Source organism: Aphelocoma coerulescens, chromosome 4 (assembly GCF_041296385.1).
Source record: "Aphelocoma coerulescens isolate FSJ_1873_10779 chromosome 4, UR_Acoe_1.0, whole genome shotgun sequence".
NCBI lineage: Eukaryota > Metazoa > Chordata > Aves > Passeriformes > Corvidae > Aphelocoma > Aphelocoma coerulescens.
Window position 1 is genome coordinate 20,900,000 of NC_091017.1, and position 22,272 is coordinate 20,922,271.

Here is a 22,272-nt window from a genome sequence, read left to right on the forward strand (position 1 = left end):
TTATAGGACCCATTTAGGTATTGGAAGGCTGCTTTAAGGTCTCACCAGAGCCTTATCTTCTCCAAGCTGAACAATACCATTTCCGTCATCTTGTTTCATAGGACAGGTTCTCCAGCCCTCTGATTTTCTCCATGGCCCCCTCTGGGCTTGTTTCGGCATGTTCCTGTCTTTCTTGTGCTGGGGACCCCCAGACATGGATGCAGTACTTCAGGTGGGGTCTTACAGTAGTGGAGCAGAGGGGCAGAATCACCTCCCTTTACCTGCTGGCATTGCCTCTTCTGAGGTAGCCCAGGATGCTGTTGCTTTCTGGGCCACATGCATGCACTACTGGCTCATGTCAGTTTTCATCCACCAAAACCTCCAAGTCCTTGTCTGCAGGGATGCTCTTAATGAGTTCTCCCAGTCCATACTGTCTGGGATTGCCCTGACCCAGGTTCAGCACTTTGCACTTGCACTTTTTAATTCCATTAGGTTCTCATGAGTCCACTTCTCAAGATTGTCCAAGTCCCTCTGGCTGGCACCCCTTCCTTCTGTTGTGTAAACTGCACTTCTCAGCTTTGTGTCATCTGCAAATTTGCCAATTTGCACTCAATCTCATGTTCTCTGTCACTGATAAAGGTATTAGCACCTGTACAATGATAGAGCACTGTCACCAGCCTCCACTTGGACATCAAGCTGTTGACCACGATCCTCTGGTTTTGTCCACCAGGCCAATTCCTTATCCACTTTATTCAAACCCATGACTCTCCAGTTTGGAGATAAAGGTATCATGTGGGACCCTATAAAAGGCCTTATAAAATCTGGGTAGATGACATCAAAGTCTTAACCTCACTAATGAGCTCATCTGCACTGATGAGCACCAGGTCCAGTTGTGCTTCTCCTCTGGTTGGTTTGTGCAATACCTGGATGAGGAATTTGTCCTTAACACCCTCTAAAAGTCTCCTGGACTGCTCACAGCCAGCTATATTGCTCTCCCAGCAGATGTCTGGGTAGTTGCTCCTCAGCATCTGTCTCAGACAGGCACCTGCACATCCTGAAATCTCATGGTAGTCTCCATGTGTGGCATATAGCAGGTTGTTTTGCAGGGAATCTGTAAACTGCAGAAAACTAAGAGTTAACATGCAGCCCAGCAAATCTGATTTACTAACTAAATTTCCCTTCAAGATAATAGATTGGAGGAGCTTTCCCATTGTGGTAAAATGCCCAGTTAATCTGAGAGCCAAACAGATGGGAAGTTTTGAGAAGGTAGGAGAAAAAGGGAGATAATAGAAGCTGCAGTTACATACATAAGATCTGGTCTGAAATAACAGCTATAAATGGAAATTATTTGCAGGATATTGCCCATATGCTTCCCGAACCTGTGTCCAGGCAGCAGCATTTTCAATTACTTCCCCAAAAGCTGTCACATCTTTTGTAGCTCTGTATCTGAAGGGGGTTTTGAACGTGAAGCTGGGCCAGCAGCAAGATTAATTTCAATATTAAAAGCTGATGATTTTTCACAAAGGTGTGCAGCAGCACCAGACCAGCACAACTGCTGATCTCCCCATGGCCAGGCTGCAGGAGCAGGTTTCCTGTCCGTTCGTAGCTGGGAGGCTCATTCCAGCCCACTGCAGCCTTGCCAGGGACGTTGGCAATGAGCACACACCTGCTCTCCTGCTGGTAGAACACCAAATTCTCACCTTCAGAGCCCTCTCCTGGTCTCCTCATCCCAGTTATGTCTCCTTCCTGTGGCTCAAGTGACTCCATATTCCTTATTTCATATTCATCAGCCAGCTGGTTACAAAAAAGGCGATTCTTTAGATTTAACTTGACTAACTGATTTGACAGATGCTTTTGAACATCTTGGTATTAAGGCCATAAATCCCTCTTCTTGGAACCAATTTCTGGCACTTTAAGGACTTGTTTGGCTGTCCTTCCGTCTTTAAAATCTCTCAGATCTCATCTTTCACCCCTGTGTTTACTTGTGGGATTTTTTTTTCCCTTTTGTATACATTCTTCCCAGTGCTGGAAGCAAAGGGAAATGGCTGCTTTTGTGTGGACCCCCTCAAACACTGTGGGTGTACAGGAACATCAGAGGAGTTTGAAAAGAATAGGGCTTTCTCACACTGAGGAAAAGTGAGGATGTGGCTGACCCATATTTTGCCCTCTGCCCTTTTGAAATCCCTGTATAATCTTCATTCTTCTGTTTCTTACCTGTGAATTGGGAGCAATGTCATTATGTCACAATTCTGGGTGGTTGGATAGTAAAAAAATAAAATTCAGGGTAAAAAAACCCAAACACGCAAAGTGAAGGATACTGGGGACAAAAAAAACAATCCTAACTGCACACTTAGTAGTGGGTCATCAGCTTTAGGTTAGTCTTTCAAGAGGGAGAGGTTGGGGCTGAAATAGTGATATCTCAACATTAGGTTAATGATCAGTAGCAGTTCTGAAAGCAGATGTAAGGTTAGGAATTATTATGAAGGAGTAGATACCAAGGTAGAAGTCATTATTATAGCAGTGTATAAATTCATGCCTCCCACATCTTGAACACTGTATTTCTGTCAGCCTTATATTTGAGTAATATTACTGGAAAAAATTCCAAAAGACATATTTTGATAACCCACTCCTAAGGAGAGGGATTTCTACACATATCAAGGACAATCAAATTATGGAAGACCCTCAGCACAGGGAGTGATCAAGCACTTTAGGATTTTTCAAGTTGGAAAAGCAATGGCTGGAGGACTGTGAAATGAGATTTTGGCAGAGAACAATTGTTCTATGATTCTTCCAGGGCTTCAAGTATTAGAGTGACTAAAAACTATCTCATGAAGGCTAAAGAAATTCAAGTATTTTTTTACAAACTATATCGTTCAGCCATGGAAACTCTTGACATAAAATGTTTTAAACACTGAAAGTTTACAAACATTAAAAATATCCCTTACCAAACCCCCAAACAATCTACTGGAAAAATTCACACTAGAGTTGTGAAAAGCTAACTGTTCAAACAAAGGCAACACTTCTTCATCTGGGGTCTCCTGAGTTTCAGGTGCTTTGTGCAGGGAGGGAGCGTTATTCCAGTCTGTATCTTCCAGTCTGTATCTCCTAGTTGAATTTCATGTGAACCCTTTATTGTATCCTTACTCGGGTCTGTAAAACAACTTTTTCTTCTCCCTTTCAACTTCGTGGAGAGATGGTTAAACTGCTCTTTTCCCTCTGTGAAGATCTGTGTGAGGACTGTCTCACAGAGGCAGACCGTGACCTCCTGTTTGCAGGGTGGATGGCAATTTCTTTGCTTTGTGAAGAACCTTTTCTCTTTAAACCTTGTCCTACAGTTCATAACATGTGAAACTGATCTTCTCTGAAGGAGTTGTTTTGGGTTTTTTTTTTTCCTGTGGTTCTTGCATCTTTGAAAGAAAAGTTGAGAAGAAAAATACAAGAGATCCCAAAGCACTTATTTCTCACAGTGTGATTCAACAGGAAACAGGAAGGCAAGAAATGAAAGTAAAATAGCAGTCTCTGGAGAAGGGGCTGAGGACAGGAGGCAGAAAAGAAGCCTCCTATCTTGCAGGGAGGCCAGAATCACTTGCTTGTTTAATGATTTTATTATAGCCTTAAAAGGCGAACTGTGATGTTAGGAGTAACAACTGCCCAAGGGCTCTTTTGAAACTAAACAAACCCAGCCCATCTCATGGAACTTGGCACCAAATGGAGGCTCTTTGGGACACAGGGAATTACAGATCATTCACTGGCAGCAGTGGCCAGTCTTCACCTAGTAGATTATTGCTTTATTCCCTTTCTCTCTCAGATGAGTTTTGCTAGGGACCTCCTAGTCGAAATGTGGTATAATCAGGTTTCCTTCAGGCTAAACAACCCCAGCTCCCTCAGCTGCTCCTCATAACACTTGTGCTCCAGACCCTTCACCAGCTTTCTTGCCCTTCTTTGGACAAACTCCAGCTCCCTGCAACACTATTTGACCCTGATGTTTTAGGGTCTACACAAGGTACTCCTGTGGGTCCCCTGGGAGTTCTGAAGAAGTTGTACCGCTATCTGCACCTTACCTTTCCTTTCTTATCCTTTCAGGAAGGATGCCGGTCCTCACAGTTGCGGTGTCTCAAACCTCTGCAAGATTTCTGATCTGCTTCAGTGCTGTGTGATTTAAATGAATCTGTGTTACTCTGAATTAAAACAAATTGTAACCGCTTGCCCGAGCCACCAGGTGTGTCAGCTGTGATGTGTTATAGCCAGTAAGCGAGGTGAGATCTTAAACTGCACTGGTGAGGTCTGCCAGAGAACATTTGCTCAACCATTTTTCCCATATACATGTGCCATCCGTTGTATGGCAGACCTCTCAGCTGATGCTGGAACAGGCTTCAGCTTTCACAGCTTTAACACTATACACTCCGCCATATATCTCCCATGACAGCCTTTGTGGGAGCCTCTAGCTAAGCCTTTTTGAACCTGCTTGTGCTCCATCTATGGGAAAATTCATATTTGTCCTACATATTTGTCCTACTTCCTGTTTGGAAGCAGGCTCTGGGGAGAAACAGTCAGGGAGCTGCTCAGCAGCACGGCAAGTTTTGAGAAATGGCATCCTGTGTAGTAGCTCAAAGAAGGGGAGCTGACAAACCACAAACCTGAAATTCATTAATGATTCTAAATGCATCCCAAAAGCTGTGGAAGTTCAGACCTGAGTTCTTTCAAAGTGAGAGTACAGGGGCTGTGGTCTAGTCATGAGGTGCCAGAGCTCTCCTGCAATGTTTTTGCCTGGAGAACTAGCAGCAAAGCAGCACACAGCTTGGTCCAGGCTAGTTCTCCCTTCTTCAGGTCAGAGCAGTGGGAAAGGCCGAACTTCTTGGGTCTGTTCATCTCTCATTCAAAACTGCAAATTTCAGGGAGCAGTGGTGGGTGACAGGCAAGGCAGTGCTAGGAGGTGGCTTTTGGCTGTAAAAGCAAAACTGGATTTTGCTGCTCCCTAGAAAGAGGGGTGTTGGCAGGGCTGACCTACAACAGGCATTGCTCTCTGAAAGAACTCAAAGCCCTGTCTTGCTTGAGGAGAGCTGACTCATTTTACACCTGCAGCCTGTGCTTGAGCTAAAGGCCCATGAAAGGCAGAAGGGATCCCTTCTGTAGATTCCCTTGGTACTTTTTCACTTCAAAAAAAAACACAAACACACAGGGATTACTGTATCATTTGAAGTCATCTGCTGAAATCAGATGTTAAAGAAAAGCTGAAGTTTAGTGATGAGAATAAAAGATTGGGATTGAGGTTCCAGATGTTTTCCTTGAGCTACTGGGGTTCAGTTACTGTTCAGACCTAAGAGAAGGCTTACACAACTTGTCCATGTTGTCAGGCATGCATGTTATTTCTTCAAGTATTGTATGTTCAGTGTCTGTGATATTTATATTCTTTTTCCATCACTGGAGCTTTCTTTTTTTTTTTTTTTTTCACACTATTATCTTTGTACCTCCCTAAGTTATAGTACATATTGTTTAAAAAGTGACTGAGACAGTGAAGATAAGCAGCTGAGTATTATTCTCTACAACATACAGCTTTCAGAAGTCATACACCCACAAACACCCACCAAGCTGTCTCCATCCTCCTCTGTGAAAGAAAGAAATTGCTGCTGAGAAATGATGAGAAGAGATTCTTGCAAAGAGGTGAGGCTGAGTAAAATGCAGCAGGACATGGGAGTGTGCGCATGGCTTCTCATTAGTGGAGAAATCTGTGCAGCACATCACAGCACACAGAAGCTCGTGTGACAGCTCCTGCACCTCGATTCTGTAATATGGTCAAGCTGGGAGGACACAAAAGCAAGAAATTTTTCTTTATTCTCCTAATATTTTTTTCAGCAGGTTTTAACTTACACAGTCTCTCACAATATACTGACAAGTGCTTTCAAAGATGAAATTTTAAGTGAAATCAAATTGCTTCATGAGAGAAGGTTTTGTGGCTGCATTTTCATGTCAGAATTTTAAAAATCTGAAGCCAAAAAACATTTCTTTCTAAGTTATCTATTTTAATGTAAAAAAAACCCCACCCACTAACAAACCCGACCCTAGTCTCTATTTTCTACAGAAACTAGTGAGTATTTACTTTGATTGAGCCTTGTGGTTTGTTTTTGTTTGATTTTTTTTTTTCCCCTGGCGTTCAGCAGTGATTTATTCAGTTACACAAAAGTATAAAGCTGTTGTTATTTACAGAAAAGTGGAACAAATATTTGTAGTAGAATCATAGATTTTTGGTTTTGGAAATGTGTCCAGTAAACTCTGTAAAGCATTGCTACATACATAAAGCAAGAAAATTATACAGGCTTTCACAGACTGTATGGAACAGATGCTAAATAGGCTTGTAAAGGATTTTGCACAGTATATATTTGACCTTAGAAAATGCATAAATAAAAATGCAGTAAAAAAAACCTCAGAAGAATAAAGTATTTATATCTTGTCTACTCTGTTACCATGGTCCTTTATGAGAAAAACTCATGTATTTATCAGAGATTACAATTTGCAATTACTTCCTTGGTGCAAAGGACCAGTAGTACTATTCTTTAAAAGAGTTGTTATTTTCCCAATGAAATCCATAGGAATTTTACCTTTGCAAGACATGTAAACCACTAATTAGTTACACTCGTGTCTGAATAAGCTGTGTATCATGGCTACTGAAATGAGAGAAATGTAGGCTGAAGTGAGCTGCACTATCTTTCTTTTAAAATTGGTAAGATTGACCTCAACGGGTAGAGTTGCCCCTGTATTGCATGTTTTAAAAAGTGGAACTTCTTTACCTCAACTGTTCATTTTTTCAGGAGTAGAAACATAGGGTTTTTTGTATTTGTAAATATTGATCTACAGATAGGCTCTCGAATGCTATTTTCCCACAAAGTACAGGTATTGCCAAATGTAAAGGTGCAAAAGTCTTGGTCTAATAAGAAACCTCATCAAAATTAGGCTCTCAGTTGGTCTTGGTTTGTTGTATTTGACTTGATTGTAGGTATCCTTTCTATGAAACAGTGTTTTGAAAGATCTCAGCCCACTGATGTCAAGGAATTGGTTGCCACTGACTTTATTCTGACGGGTAGAGGATGCCCCTGTGGTCCAAAGGGCTTCAGCCTGGAAATTACTACTCAATCAGACTCTTGCCTGGAGAAATGCACTAATCAAAAAGTACTTGGAGCTCTGTCTCACTAATGCCTCTCTCTGAGTACCAAGTCAGAAAGCACTACCAATTTCCATCATTAAAACTTGCCTCAGATCAGGAGGTGACAGCTTTGCTGTCAGAGAGCCAAGAAACATTGATGCCATAGACATTCATCTTCCTACAAATGGAAGAAATTACAGTGGAGTCATGTTTTCCCATTTATAGGTGGGTATCAAGGTTTACAGAGCACACCAGAGAGTAAATGTGATGTATCAGACTTACAGAGTTGAAGGTTAGTCAAGGCTAGTGAAACATGACTTGGGCGGGAACATAGGAGCAAGCAGCAGAAAAAGAACCCTAGCATCATGCCTTGTAAACAGATTACCAGTGGCCTTTGAGTGTGTGTGTCTCAGGGACCACAAATTGGGATTCCAGGCTCATATAATTTAAAAAAAAAAACATGAGAAGCAAACCCTTATGATATTTTCATGCTGTAACTCAAATATTTTCCTCCACCCTGTTTTATATTTTCATTTGAAGCATGAAATTGTAATCTGTTTTCTAACACCCTTCTGCAAGAAAAAAAAAACCCAAACAAACAAAAAACACAGCAAAATAAGAAACCTAAACCAAAAATCTCCCAACCCCCACCACAAAATAACTATGTCTCCCCAAAAAAAAGTATTTCACTTTGTTTTCTCTTGAGGCTACTGTTTAGATTGGACTGGATTCCGTGCCCTGGTTTTTAACACAGAAATGTCCTGCCATTCTTTTTGATAGTTTTGGATCAGGCTCCCAGATGACGATTTTCACATTGTTTTCACTGCTGAAATTCAACCATTACACATTCAGAAATACCACTGAGCCATTAGCTGTGAGACTGGGATCCCTGATCTATGGGCTGCACAGTTGTGGGGATAATTTGGCCAGCTGAGGTCTCTGTCTGAGGAAAAAAGGAAATCAGAGATTTGGCAAGGGACCTGCGAGATCCAGAAAAAGTGGGGGTTGGAAATGCTCAAAGAAATAAATATTCAGATGTTTTCTATCTCACTTCTCCCTGACATATATATTTTGCCGAAGCCTGTGTTGAACTATGTTGTTTTGAACAAGACTTTTGAAATATTTGAAAAGAAGAAAATTTCAAGGATATTTCCAAATGGGTAAGCATTTCAAAAGGAAAAATTTAGATGCTTCGTCACAGTTTCTTAGACAGATTCAGAGCAAGCAGTCAAGTTCAGGGTAAGGATTTGTGACATGCTTGCTGATACTGTGAAATCTGCAGTTGTGGTTGAAAAAAATCCTTTTCTTGGCCTGTCTGGAAAGAGAAGCACTCTGATTTCTTGTCACTACTCATAGGAACATTTTATTTTGTGCACAGTGTGATGTCTGTTAATGATATAGACACAGAGCTCTCAGTGGGCTCATTCTTCATAGAGTATTTCTGTTACTTCTACACAGAGCTAGATTTAAACATGAGCATCCCAAAATCTTACCAAATTTGTGGGTCAATGCCAGAGTAATTTATTATTAGTTAACAATTAATGCTGGGCACTTTCCTGCCAGAAGCAATTGGAACCATACACTGGTGCAAGTGTAGTCTCACTGTGTCCCAAATTGGGATGTGGCCAGTCATAGCAGCACATTTTTCAGTCCCCATTAATGCACAAAATCAATAAAAATCAAGCTTCTGTTAATACATGTATACCCCTTAAGCATGAGATATGAATGTGTTTGAGGAGTGTGAGTGTAGAGATACATCTTCGGCAAAAAAGTACTTTTGTTAATTTTTTATTATTTGCTTAATTACGTGTTTGACTTAATCTTCAGTTTTGAAAATCAGCCGTGGATGTGAACAGTAAGTACATCAAGGTCTTGCCATTACTCAAGTTTCAAAGTTTTTTTTGGTTTATTGTCAGAAACAGCTAGAAAATAAAGTATTTGACAACTTTCCAGTGTGCTGCTATGATGGTACACCTGCTGCAAGTAAACAAAGATTAGAAATGTGGTTTTAATGACAGAATAGGTGCACAAAATTGAGGAATTAATTTTTATTGGACTTATAAGTTATGGAGGTGTCCTGGTTTCAGCTGGGATAGAGTTCATTTCTTCCCAGGAGCAGTTGCAGTGCTGTGTTTTGGATTCAGAATGAGAATGGTGTTGGTGCTATGGGTTTTTGCTAAGGTGTGTTTATCATAAGTTGTTTTTTTTTTTTTCTTTGTCTCATGCTCTGCCAGTGAGGAGGTTTGCAAAAGAAAATGGGAGGGATCATGTCCAGGAGAGGTAACCTGAACTGGGCAAACGGATGTTCCACACCATAGAATGTCATGCCCAGTACATAAAATGGGACAGTTACCTGGAAGTGTGGCTAATCTGGGCTGGGTAAGAGGGATCTGTCATCTGTCACTGGCTGGTGAGAAATTGTGTTGTGAATCACTTAGGTTTTTTTTCACTTTTTATTATCATTATTTACCATTATTATTGCATTTTCAACCATTAAACTGTTCTTATCTTGACCTACAAGTTTTACAAGTTTTGATCCTCCTTCCCATTCCACCAGAGTGGGGGTGAAGGAAAGGAAGGCTGAGCGAGCGGCTGTGTGGTGTTTTATCTCCAGCTAGGCTTAAAACCACAGCAGGTGGTATTCCTTGAGGATGGCAATTATTTTTAGCTGAAGAATTTGGACTGGATTGGTTTATTTACAGGGTTTTCTACTAAGGAAACTTAATGCGTTTAGGCCTAACATCTACCTTAGGCTTTGGTCCTTGAGTAAATTTGGCCCCAATTCTCGGCTCTGCCCCAGTCTGGGAGGAAGCCTCTCGGTCGCAGAGGCCCATGGGAACAACACTGCTGGTATGAGTTTCAATTTTCTCGGTTCCATACTGGTACTAAACTATCCCCTGTTAAAATGATTATGTTTTTAGCAAATTATTCAGCATGCTGAAAGGTTACCCAATGTAGCTACTTATTAGTCACTTCTCAAATCATTAACAAGTTATTTATGACACCTTCATGTGCAGGTACAAAGCCTTCTGGAGGATTCCTTCGATTTAATTTCTCCAGCTTAAAGCCGAATGGAGAGAACAAAGGCAGAGCTCACAGTCATTAATTAAGAGGATGAAGGAAGGCAGAGGGGATGCTGACAGGAGGTGACAGGCTCACTGAAAAGAAAAAGTTACATCCTGAGAATGGGGAGATATTATAGACAATTCTTTGAGGCTTGCTGAAGTGCAAAACTAATCCGTGAGTATCTCGCTACCTCTTTTTGTTAAAAACTGCTTTGTCCTTAACTATTTACTTAATACTGAACAAAAGCAGCTTATAACTTCACATCTGAAATAATACCAAGTGCAAATTCTGTTTTTCTTTGCCAAAGGACTTTGGTAGGACATGTAGTCCCTTGATTACTAAATGCTTCATGAGTAGCTGTCACAGGAGCCAGGCTACGAATAGGATTTCCCAGGTCCTACATGCATGCTGCCTGAGGTTGACATACCACAGATGTCAAAGTCTCAGCAAAGCTTTCTGTCCAGGTGGCCTGAGTGTTCTGGCCAACTCCTCTAGCAAAGAGATTTCACTGAAGCCGTGTTGGCAATGAGAGAGCTTTGCTTTGTGGGACAAAGATGGGCTTTTCTGTCAGTGCCCAGGGCCTCTCTGGCCTCAAGGGCAGAAAGATGGAGGAAATTTCTGGGGTATTAGCAAAACCAGGCAATGCATTTTAAACAATCCCCAATCCCCTAAAAAATAGAGAGAGAGTCACTGATAAGCACTTTGGCATAAACTGATTGTTAGATTTTCTGCTGCCCTCATCTGCTCTTTGTTTTCTCTGTGGTTACCCAGCCTTTTCATTTCCTGGTTTTCCATCCTTCTTTTTTCTTCTCCCTTACTCCCCTATGTTTTTAAATATTAAGATGCTGGGCTTTGTGCAGCTGTGATATTCACCAAAATAATTTTCTCACCTTTAGACAAGGGAGCAATTCCCATCGCAGAGCCTCATTTCTTCAGGGAATCACCAGGGACTTTGCAGTCACGGTGAAAATGCAAATTCTTCAATTTCATTTCTCCCTTGCTGTCTTTGCTGCCTCATACCTGTGGCTGTGATGAGTTTGGTGTCAACACCAACAGAAATTCCTTGAAGGACCCAGTTCCTCCTTGGGAGACTGAAAACACCAGCACCCCAAGCAGGGGTACTGCATCTCCAGCACTGCCTTGGATGGGCTGGCAGAGACCCTCTGTGATGTGGCTGCCCTGCATCCTGGTGTGGGGGCTCCGTGGTCAGCACCACCAGGCACAGGTGAGTCCCCACCAAGTGTGGACTGTCACTGTCAGAAGTGGGGACCCTTGCTGTGTGCTGGGCAGTCCATGACACAGCAGGCTGCATTCCCAGCTGCAGTTTGGGCTCCTCAGCTGTGACTTTATTATAGTAATAACCATAGGATTGACTTGGTTGTTCTTGGTAAATTCCTGAAATGTTTCTAATTGGTTTATGATCCTGGGGAGAAAGAAGTGAACTGTTGAAGTAGTAAAGCTTAAGCGCTGCTGAAGTGCTGTTTTGTGGCTCTTGAGTTGAATGGCAGCCCTAGCTGAACAGGAAGGCTCATTTGTAAAGCTGCCTCTTTGCCAGTTTCTAAAAATTTTTATTAACAGAACAACAGTTTCATTAGCACACTGATTAGCTGCAAATTTCTATACTGTCTGAGATGTGTGAAGGACAAGCTCTTAACACAAAAGGAGCAATCAAGGGGAAGAAACTTATTGCAGCTTGCAGAACTGACTACTAAATGTTCTTACTCTGTCCTATTGTGTTTGCTCTTGTACAGAAGTCCTGGTCCTCATCACACAGGGGACAGGAGACAGGGCAAATTTTACAAGCAGCTGAGCAAGGACCTGGAGAGCTCTGTGAAAGACACCTGCTTCTGAGTATTCCCAGTCTGAGGAGGCAAATGCAACAGGGAAAATAGGGAATGATGTACTCTGAGAGGTCCTCATAGAAGAAGTGAAGTCAGATGGGAAGTGGCCTGGAAGGGGAAGCCAAATTTGGTCATCTAGTGCTTGCTAAGGAGGCAGAATTCAGCTTGTATTTTTTGCCTTTCTGGGAAAAGCATTCAGTCTCCAGCAAAAGAAGCCTCAAGTCTGTCAGCTTAGAACCACCTGTGCTGGAACCAATGCAAGACATGACTGAGCTGGTTTTTCTCTTGTGTATTCAAGTGATGAGCACTGATGTGCAGATTGGGGTGCTGCAGGACAAGATGCACCCTCTGAGAACAGTGGCTATAACCCCTGGCTGGAGCATCCCAGGGTATCCAGGCCATGTATCCACTTCCAAGCTGCAGACAGTATAGGCAGCTTAGGGTCTGGCACTACTTGTAGCTACCAATCACCCTAACTCTTGTATTTGACAAATAAAATGGGAGTGTTGTCGATAGTAAGAAGCTGGCAATATGACAGAGATAATCTTTTCTTTTCTTTTCTCATTTGTGGGTGTAGAAGCACTTAGAATACAAGGACTGTCCCAAAAGGTATGACTTAATGTTCATTGAATTCAGTGGGATTTTTTTTTTTGTTCAACGTAAAAGTTTTCTTACAGCTTTTGAGAAATCAAAAGGATGTTTTCAATTTTTTTTTTCTTGTAATTGCAATGGATGCCTTATTTTCATGTTATGAAACTTCCTTTTTGAAAGTACTTTGATTTTTTTCTCAGGAAAATCAACCTTGAAAAGTTATTAATTGCAAATTAGTTTTTTTATTTTTTAAAACTGAAATTAGACAAAAAGTTTGCCCAGAGGCTATATTTGACTAATTTCAATTTTTCACAGTAAAATAACATCCTCTAAAATGACACCACTTGTTTCTGGTACAAAATGAGGGTCAGATTCTCCATCCACCTATGTCTGTGGTATCTTGGCCTCAAAGTCAATGTTCTTCCTGCTCAGTACCTGTTATTTTCATTATCTATCCATTCTTTTTTTTAATACAATAGCTGACTTTTCTGGTGTGTGATTAATGTCCTCAAACAGGTACAGATATCAACTGACATGTATGGGCTAGAGGTACTACATGAATTATGCAGGCAGCTGCAGGAAGCTGGCATTTAAATACAATTCCCTTTATAAAATTGATCTCTCATTTTTTCCCTTAATCACTCATTTATACTCGACTTATTTTTTTTCACTCTGATCCCTCTTTTCTAATTAACTCTTTCATCCTCCCCTGAGAAATTTGGCAGCCTGAATAGAAGCAGATCTGCTGAGAAAGCCTCTCTACTACCATCATTAGTAACAGCTCCAGTTTGTTTCAACATACCAGGAATGGTACATTTTGTAGGCCATAATTTTAGAAGAAATCATAAATATGGAAAGGTACCATTCCAGGAAGTTTTAACTGCCAATTTACAGAGTCCTCAGCTTTTGAGCTGTGCAAAGTACAGGTATATACTACACTACACTCTGTCCCAGAGAGCTTGCAGTCTTAAGAGCAGGTGGGAGTGACAGGATTTTTGCCCACAGCTGAAGTAGCTGTTTGTATCCAGGGGCAAGTGGAAGTACCTTGTTTTTTAGCTGCTGATCCTAGTACCCCCATATTAATTAAGCTGTGCACTGTGAGTACAAGAGCTGTCATTTGTGGGATAAACCCAAAGTGATCTCTATATTCACTGCGTAATTATGTTTTAGTTACAAGGTAATCACCTAATTATTCTTCTCCATATTTGTAATTAAACAGTAATATAACCAAAGGTTTTTCTGCAGAATTTATAACAATTGTAGAGTAAGTATACTTAGCTATTAGCAGCACATCCCTTAGTTTGTCAAAAAGGTAATATATACAATGTTGTTACTACCTTCAGCTTCATGTATATCACCTTTAATTACATGATGAAAAGCAAAACTTTACAATAGAACAAGTTTGTAGTTATGTAAATCTAACTGGAAAATATGATTGTGTATCTATTAATATCCATAACAAAGCTTTACTTCCAGCAGATATAAATTCTGGCATATCTCTAGTGACTGCTCTGGAGTGTGGGTGTAAAGTAATAAGCTCCTTTGCACTAAGTGATAATCACTATGAGGTCCTGCCCTAAATTGCCTCTCAGCACTAGCAGATTATGAAATGTTTAATAAATGCATATAATGGGAGGAGAACTAGACCCCGGGGTTTAAATGAGACATGCTTATAGCAAAGGAATAGTTATGTTATGTTTAAAGCAGCTTAAAATACATCTTAATGATTTCATTCTTCTTGTAGCCTTCTCTGTGTAAAGTTTTAAGTAGAGTGTGCACTGCAAACCTTTGGGTGCACAGAAGTATCCTGCTGGTCCTGATGCTGTGCCACCTTCTGTACAAGTGACTTTCCATTTTACTTTTTCCAGAGTCTGTTGTTCTTCCACCTTCTTCTGTTTTGGAGGTGCAGAAAGAGGTGAGGATCTGCTCTGGCACTGGCATTTCAACTCTCTATTTCTTGGCTCTAAATAGGTAATACTGACTACAGACCTCAGGCCTTTTTTTGTGTATTTTTTTGGGGTTTTTTTGTTGTTGTTGTTTTTTAAGAAAAATTGTGGTCATTTGTGAGGCTCTTAAGTACTATGATAATGGAGGCTGTAGTACTTCATGTAAGTGAAAGATGAGGAGACACACCTGTAGGAAAGGTTCTTGTATCATATGGAAGCTCTGATTAGAAGTTTCGGATGAAGGAATGCATTTCACCCTAATGGTATTCTGACCCTGCTAATATTAGCGATGTATGTTATTTAATAGCCCTACACGAGATCACTGGGTATCATTAAAGTGGGCAGACTTTAGTAAGTAAGTAAGTCAAGATTCTGTTTCCAAAGGGCAAATATAGCTGAATAATCATTGCTGTTCCATGCTCTTAGAAATTAAAGTTTGGAAAGCTTTCTCCTTTCTGATATCTAAGGGACACACTTGCATGTGTTTTCCCTAGACTCCCATTTCCCTTTCTCTGCTGACTGGCTCTGGCTGTTCCTGGCTCAGTTTCATCTAGTTTATATCCTCATTGTAGTGACATGCTTCTTTCCTGCTTAACATGTACATAACATACAAATTATGCAAATTATGGTGCTTCAGCAAGGTCTGAGCTTGTAGAGAAATCAGGATGTCTGTGTGTGTTTGAGCATGGGAATGTGCCAATGTATTTTATGTGCAGTGTAAGAGATGCAAAAAGAATTGCAGCTTGTTAATGAAACTTCAAGTGTGTTTTAACTTTTTTAAGTCCAGATTTTAAAAGTGCCCAAGATGTTAGGTGGTTAAGTTTTAGTTACCTAATGTGTATTTAGTCCGTGCTTTGATACAAGATTCCTTTGCAAAAACTCTGAAAAAATTCAGTGCTGAACTACCAGTCTATTTATTATGGTTAATTCTTAACAATGACACATGTTATGCCATTTGGAGAGGCAGGATGCCCTAGGTTCTCATGGAAACAATAGTGCTTAACTTTAGTTTGCTTGGGAATAATTATGTCAGTGTTGGACGCATGTTTTCATTTCTTCCTTCAGAGGAGTGTTGGATGATCGTCAGATGCCAGTATCTGTCAGTAAGCCCCTTCCTTTTGAAAACCACACAGTTAGTTTCCAAAGGTTTCTTTCCCTGACATGGCATAAATGTGATTAAATATATAATATATTTAAGTTACAGAATCCCTGAGCTTTTAATCTTGGTAAACCTGAGAAGTTAAACACCTCCTATGGCTTTCAGAGCTTTATTCCATCCAGAAGAAACCATCTGCTTTCCACAAAATATCACTCTGTTTCCTTGATCTCTTCAAATTAATCCTGCTGTGATTAACTTCAATCCAATTAAAAAGAACATGTAGGCAGCTGCACAGGTCTGATTACATGTGGACATGATAGTAGGGCTCCTCATGGGGGAACCAGATTAAGGGCCAATATGTTATGCTAGACGAGGCTGGTAGCAACACTTCAAACTCTGGTATCCTGGTATGACATACAGTGTATAATAGTACCATACTTGCAAGCTATAAAACTCCTTGCAGTGGAGGAATTTAGAGGTTTTCATGTGAAAGTATATTATTTCACATCCCTCTAAAGATGCTATGAGTCTGAGCATTTATGTCTATAGCAAGATCTTGAAATAGGGCTTTATTGAGTGCAGAGGACTAAGGCATGATGAAGGGGAAAGGAATTCTGCACTTCATTTCCATGAGCCTGTGGCAAATAGTGTCTTCCTTGTTTATTCTCACTGAAAATGCCAAAACCAGAGGGATTTAGGGGCCTAATGTTTGTTGGAGCTTTTTTTTGTTTTCACAGAAAAGCATGCAGAGAAGGGGCAGAATTTTAGGTACAAGTTCAGAGGAATGATCCTGTACCTCAGCCCCCAGACTCATGATTCTCACAAGTTGCCTCAGGGTCTTGCTGTGGGAAACAAGGCATGGAGTTTACCACAAAAATCTGTGTGAAGCCTGTGTGCTGCTCTGCTCTGCACTTAGCAGGCTCCCAGCATTGCAAAGCCTTGTTCAACATCACGGAGGAATTACCATCAGCTTGTGCGTGTAATTTAATGAGAAGCACTTCAAAAACGTTTATTGTTATGAATCATATTGCCATGAATAGCCCTGGAGTTGGTGGAGGGCCAGAGCTGGAAATGGCTCAGTGCCCAGCGCATCTGCTTTCAGATACCTAAGTGGGGAGTTTTGGTGGCTGGGATTTGATTGTTCCCAGGTGGAACTGCTGGAGACTATCCTCCCTTGAAAAAGAAACAAGAGCAAGCCCAGTTTTGGAATTTTTTTAGCATGTGTGAAGAGAAAAGGAGAGACAGTTTCACCCTCAGTTTGATCTTTGAGTTGTCTTTGAAGGACCTGGCCATGGTGTGCCCAAACCTGAAAGCTACCCCAGAAATACAATTATAAGACAATAGGAAGAGCAGAGCACTCATGAGTAATGAGTTCAGCATTACAAATTAAGGCTGAAAGCTTTTATGATTCAATTGGTAGCATTGGTAACTTTACTGTGATTGAAATAGATTTGGGGTTTTTTTATTAGGGCTGTTTGTATATATACGCATAGCTTGTCATTAGTGGTTAAACACTGATTTGTAGCAGCACAAAATTATTCCATTGAATGGCACTGCAGCTCCTATTTTTTTCAACATCTCTCTTCTTTCTTTCACTCCCTCTCCCTTTCTTTAACTAAAAAACAAACCAAAAAAAAAAAACACAAAAAAAAAAAAAAAAAGGAGGAGAAGACCATCACCACACTGATTTATGTAGATACAGCCCTAATTCAGGCTGGTGTGCCAGCAGTCACATAAAAATGATTCAGTGCCACGATGCTGGTATCTTTAATAGCTTCTGGGATAGACGGAATCCTTGTCCTAGTAAGGCCACCTCTGAAGGACTGGAAACGTGCAGATTTTTCATCTGAGTTGCACTGAGTACTAGAATGATGAATCAGTGACTGCTGAAGCATCTGATTCAATTAAAGCTCTTCATCAAAGGACTGTGGTTGTCAGCATTAGAAACAAGGTAAGGATCCTGTTGACCTGAGTATTTAAGATGATCTTCTGAGATTTTGAGAACAGATGGCAAATATCCATCTAGTACTGATCCAGCCTTATGCCAGGGAGAAAATACGGAGCTAACTAGTTCCTATCTGAATAAATCTGAAGATTAGCAAGAAATCTAGAATGTGCTATTTATTAGTCAACCACATTTTTGTGAATTTTCCATTATATTTGTATGTAATCCTCTTACACCTCATAACTGTCATTCTCTGGGTTACTCTGCATACATATAGGATATGCAAAAGTGAGAAATATAAAGCATTCCTTATAGGTTAATGCACCTTATAGAACTATTCCGTCTGAGCATCAAACCATTCAGTACTCCAATTAAACACCCAAAGTCTTTACTGGCCAAACCATAGGATGGGGACATCATCTTCCATTATTCCTTGGACCAGCGTTGATTCCTGATGTTGCAGAGTTTCCATTCCCCAAGTCTTCTTGTATTACCACCACCACCATCTTTCCCTGTATTTTTCATGTTCACACTCTGTAGTGCTTACTCTCCCCAACTCAAAAATTGCACTCTGTGCTTTCACATTTCTGACCTTGCATGGCCTTGTGTTCTCATGGACTTTCTCACACCATAACATTTGGCCCAGTAAAACACACCTGAGGCAAAAGAAGAGCAGGTGCTGAAATACAGCCTTGCTATTAATATTTCCCCTCATCTTCTCCAACTTTTCTCAAGCATTGACTGCAATTTGAACTAAATTGTTTCTGGCTAATCTTCAGAGAAAAAAAAAATGGGTGGTTGGCCTTCAGTTCCCTCTTCCTCAGAGTTTGCAAGTCCTTTGCCTGGCTGCTGGGCTGCAACAGCAAAGGGAGCTCTGCCTCCCTTGGTTTCCAGTATAACTGTGCTGCCTTGTATGCACTGTTAGCCCAGAGATATCTCTGTTATCTCTGAATAAGGCATAATAATGTTTCTCTGTGGAAATCAGCCTTTCACTCCAGCACCAGTATCTTTATAGGGTTATATTTCAGCATGTATGAGGAAGTTCATATGCAAAGGTTTAAATAGCCAGATCTCCTAAAGCACTAAGCGGTAATATCAGCTGAGATCCCTTAAGTAAAAATGATAGAGACAAAAGAGAATGCAGTATTCCTGGGTTTTGGAGTTTGGGGTTGGTTGGGGCTTTTTTTTTTTTGTGTTAGGTTCTGGGTTTTGTCCTTGTTTTTTACCCTTAGCTGGTTTAATTGGGAGATACTGGTTGGTTAGCATATGTAGTACGAACTTGTCTCACCTCTGGGTCTTATTTATGCTGTTTAAAATAGTCTGGTACAGACACGAGCTTTTGCAGTATCTGGCTTCAAAAGTAATTAGATGAGATTCTGTGAAGGTGGATGCTGTTCAGTGCACAGATAGCATCTGACTCTCCTCTTCCACACATGCAAATAAAACAGTGATAATGCCACAGAGGGCTTGAAAGTTACAGTGACTTAAAACTGCTGTTGGAAACAATGTCTATGTGGATCAGTGTCATCCCCTGCACAGACAATAAAGTGAGCAAGGACTTTTAACCTCACACAGGGACTTTGCCAGTTAGGTTCAAGAGGTGTTTTGCCATTTTCCAGAGCTGCAAAAGGCTACCTTGCAAGTATCATAGATGAAACTCTTCCATCACTTATCTGGCAGAACTGATTTGAATATCTGTCCGAGTTACTAGGAGGTTACCAACAAGTAGGTCATTCCCAGTAGTGTTCTTTTCTAGGGCTGAATGATCCCATGCAAAGGCAGATGAAATGAAGCCAAAGTGAGGGTTTGTTAGCTAAGGAAAACATTCTTTTCTGTTGCTGTCAATCACATGCACAGAAAGAGAGATTCAATCATAGTGAAGACCTTGGACATTCAGCTCCGCTTGATTTTTCAATTTTATAAACAGCAGGAGGCTCAAGAAGAAACAATGAGGAAAAGCAGGGCTATGGAATCAGAAAAGAGAGTCAACTTTTGATTCCTGTGTCATTTAAATCCAAATTATAGTAATTTACTCAGTCCAGAGAGTCTGAATTTTCACCGTTTTCCAATTTAGGCAGCTGTGACAGCAGACTCCATGAAAAAGTCCTGCTTCAAATTTAATTGATAAATTCACAACTCCTTTGTTGTTTCTTTTCCCCTTCTTATTCTGCTATGGCAAATGTAATCCCACGCAGTTTTTTGTGCTAGAAACAGCACAGACTGCAAAATAACCTTTGCACTTAACAAGATAAAGGATGTGTCATTAGCAAATCCATAGCTCCAGATTCCCATCCTGCTCAACCTCACAGATCAACATTGCAGAGGTAAAACCTTTACTTGGAGTCCTGGTTCCTGCCTGCCTCCTGCAGGAGCTGAGTGGACACCTAAGGTTCTGCCTTTCTTGCTGAAGAACAATTTTTAAAGACATTGATTATAATAGTCATAGTTACTTCTAATTGTATATTTCAATATCAAAAGAAATATTTGGGATTTTTTCTCTATTTTAAAAACTCCCTACAAAAAGGTGATATTTCCCATACTGAAAAAGTACCACCTTATTTATCAAATGTTGAAAACCATAAATTTATTCCAGTTAGCATCCATTTGTTCAAAATTGGAAAAAGAAAAGCAGTAAAAATTTTGCTTGACCAAAAAACCTTGAGCATCTCAGTACTGTTGGGCATTAGGACATAATATTTTTGTCCAAGCAAGTTAAGCACAAATTCCTCTAACTCAGACTCCTCAAGATCTCCATGCTTGATGTTTTATGTGGACTGACTGGAGACTTTCATAGCCTTTCCTGGCAGAACACACGGGATTTGGATGAAATATTAATTCTTTATGCTTAAAGTCCAGCAGGCAGAATCCCACATTTTAAAAATCTTACCCAGTGGACTCGTCTGTATTCAAAAATGTTTTTTAAAGGGCTAGATTAAAATCCCTTTGAAAATTTTAAAATATTAATTAAGAAGTCCTCTGTTCCTCACGTTGGTTCTGGCAGTTCCATGTCAGTGGCTGTGAGCAAGTGTCCCTGTTCCCAGGGCCTGATCAGTGTACAGGATCTTCTGCTTATTGTTGAGCACCCTCTCCTGGCTCTCTGCTATTTGCACAGAAGTTGGATCATGGATTGAGTGCTCTGGAATAAGCTGCAGTGCCCAGTTGAGTTTAGGAGGGTGTCTGCTCAAATAATATGAGTTGCTGCTCTCCTTGAAGCATACCTGGTTTTTAACAACCTAGCTGGTTTGCAGCCAAGAAATCCTTCTAGTGATGAAATTCCTCAGTAAGGATTTTTTTCTTGCCTGTAATGCTGCTTCTAATTGATCCCAGAAAGGCACTTGCAGACTAGGGAATACAATGCATAAGGCACAATCTGATAAGGGCATGATGCCCAGCTGGTGAAAAGGTTCTTTATTGGGTGACTAAGCCAACACATCTCTCAATGGGTCTTATCTTTCTGTAATACCTTAGTCTAGGTATGAATTGGTGTGTCATAAAGCGAGGGGTTTTTGCTAGGATTCTAGCAATAAACAGCAGCTAGAATGAAAATAGGAGGTGAAGCTGCAGGGTTACCACTCAGTTAAGAGTTACAATATGAGAAACCATCATCTGATTTTTGGATCTCATAATAAATAGAGCTGGAACACATGAACGTGCTCTTGCAGTATGTGACTGACTGCTTGCCATGGCTAAGGCAGTCCAAAGTTCTTTGAGCAAGTCATAGCAGAAAGGGCAAAATTCTTCATTCTTTGTTGCTCTCCTGTTATTTCACAGCCACACAGCCAGGCAGCATTACTACTAAATTTAGCAGCTCCCACACACATCATCTGGATCCATCCAGTATCTTCAGGGGTCTAATGAAGGCACCTACTTAAATAGTTCTTGGTCATCTCCTCTTCATAGTCTGTAGAAGTTGAGGGAGAAGAAATTCTTAATTTTGGCTCTTTATGGATTGGCAGGGGGTTCTGCTGTTGTTAACAGCCCATGTCCCTGGTGGCTTCAGAGAGGTATTTGCCCTTGGGACCTACTGTACCTTGAGGCAATCACCACTGCACAGAGACCAAGAACCAGGCTCCTCCTAAAGGTGCCAACAAGACCTTCAAAACAGCATCATAGCCAGTTCCCTGAGTGCTGACAATTTTAAGCATTAAATTTAAGTGCTTCTAAGCTGGTTTAAATTTGTGTCATCATCCAAAGTCTCTGTGATATTTGTTCTAATTATCATGTTAAATAAAACATTGATTTAAAGGGGCATTTCTAACATCAGTCCCTCTCATCTTAATCTCAGGTGCCACTCTTGCCCCTACCTGAGGAATTCTCAGAGGAAAAGGACACTTCTGAGCACTGGGGACATTGTCACTTACCAAAGAGTAAGATGCCAATTTGCAGTAGCTGAGGATTATACTCCAACATTTTTTATTGCACTGTGCTCTGTGGCTTTGTATTCCTACACAGCAAGTATGACCCTGGCTTTTATGGAGGAAAGGCATCATTCTCCCCTAGATGCTTTTGTGGGCCTGTTTGGTGTAAGTAAAAATATCCTATTCAGCTCTTTGATTTCAGCCTTCAAGTCAGCTTTCATTTTGGATTACCCTCAATTAGAAGGAACTTTGAATTTTTCTGCTGTTTAATTGGAAGATGGGAATAAAGAAGCAGGTAGAAACAAAGAG

General features: G+C 40.7%; 1 long non-coding RNA gene across 2 annotated transcripts in view; it reads left to right on the forward strand.

Moving 5' to 3' along the window:
• LOC138109496 (uncharacterized) overlaps positions 1–4,190 on the forward strand; it is a 299,865-nt gene extending 295,675 nt beyond the window's left edge. For both annotated transcript variants that reach the window (XR_011150523.1, XR_011150522.1), the window contains one exon: positions 4,063–4,190. This is a non-coding gene — a long non-coding RNA (uncharacterized lncRNA). The remainder of the gene's footprint in view (positions 1–4,062) is intronic.
• The last annotated feature ends 18,082 nt before the right edge of the window (positions 4,191–22,272 follow it).